The sequence below is a fragment of the Myotis davidii genome, unplaced genomic scaffold, assembly GCF_000327345.1.
Source record: "Myotis davidii unplaced genomic scaffold, ASM32734v1 scaffold1493, whole genome shotgun sequence".
NCBI lineage: Eukaryota > Metazoa > Chordata > Mammalia > Chiroptera > Vespertilionidae > Myotis > Myotis davidii.
This window is the reverse complement of record NW_006284834.1, coordinates 431,220-432,950: the sequence shown is the minus strand read 5'-3', so window position 1 is coordinate 432,950 and position 1,731 is coordinate 431,220.

Sequence of the window (1,731 nt, the reverse complement as noted above, 5' to 3'; positions counted from 1 at the left end):
TATTGATTTCAGAGAAGAATGGAGTTGGAGAGAGAGCTAGAAACATCAATGATGAGAGAGAATCATTGATTGGTTGCCTCCTGCACTCCCCACACTGGGCATGTGCCCGACTGAGGATCGAACCATGACCTCCTGGTTCATAGGTCGAAGGTCTACCACTGAGCCCCACTGGCTGGGCTTAACAGTATTCTTATATACCAATAATGATTTCTCAATAAGAGAAACTAAAAAGTCAATTCATTTCACCATTGCAACAACAACAAAAATTAAAATACTTAGGAATAAACTTAACCAAGGAAGTAAAAGACCTGTACTCAGAAAACTACAGGATGTTGAAAAAAGAGATAGAGGAAGATATAAACAACTGGAAGAATATACCATGTTCATGGCTTGGTAGAATTAACACCATTAAAATGCCTATACTACCCAAAGCAATGCATAGATTCAATGTAATCCCTATTAGAACACCAATGGCTTATTTCACAGAGAGGAACAAAGTTGGAGCGATAACAATACCAGATATCAAGTTATATTACAAAGCCATTGTAATCAAAAACAGCCTTGTACTGGCACAAGAACAAGCATATAGAGCAATTGAACAGAACAGAGAACCCAGAAATCAACCCAAGCCATTATGCTCAATTAATATTTGACAAAGGAGACAATAGCACCCAATGGAGTAAAGACAGTCTCTTCAACCTGGCCGGTATCACTCAGTCATTGAACACCAACCCATGAACCAGGAGGTCATGGTTCAATTCCTGGTCTGGGTACATGCCCGGGTTGCAGACTCGATCCCCAGTAGGGAGCATGGAGGAGGCAGCTAATAGGTGATTCTCTCTCCACTAATATTTCTATCCCCTCTCCCTCTCCCTTCCTTTCTGAAATAATAAACATTTTAAAAAGACAGTCCCTTCAATAAACGGTGTTGGGGAAATTGGACAGATACATGTCAAAAAGAAAAAGAAAGAAAGAAACTAGACCACCAACTTACACCATACACAAGAATAAACTCAAAATAGATAAAAGACTTAAATATAAAACCATAAAAATCTTTGAAGAAACTGCAGGCAGTAAAATCTCAGACATCTGTCGTAGCAATATGTTTCCCAATACATCTCCTAGGGCAAGGGAAACTAAGGAGAAAATAAATAAATGGGACTACATCAAAATAAAAAGCTTCTGCACAGCATAAGAAACCACCAACAAAATGAAAAGGGAGCCCACCGCATGGGAGGACATATTTGGCAATGATACATATGATAAGAGGTTAATTTTCACCTTAGCCAGTTTGGCTTGGAGGATAGAGCATCGACCTTCAGACCAAAGGGTCCTGGGTTTGATTCCTGTCAAGGGCACATACCTTGGTTGCAGGCTCCTCCCCAGCCCTGGACCTGGTTGGGCCCCATGCAGGAGGCAACCAATAGATGCGTTTCTCTCATATCTATGTTTCTCTCTGTCTTTCCCTCTCTCTTCCACTCTCTCTAAAAATCAATGAAAAAAATATCCTCAGGAGAGTATTAACAACAACAAAAAAAGAGGTTAATTTCCAAAATATATAAGGAACTCATACAACTTTACAAAAGGAAGACAAACAATCCAATTAAAAAATAGGCAGACTTAAATAGATACTTCTCCAAAGTGGACATACAGAAGGCCAAGAGACCATGAAAAATGCTCAAAGTCACTAATCATCCGAGAGATGCAAATCAAAATGACAATGAGGTACCA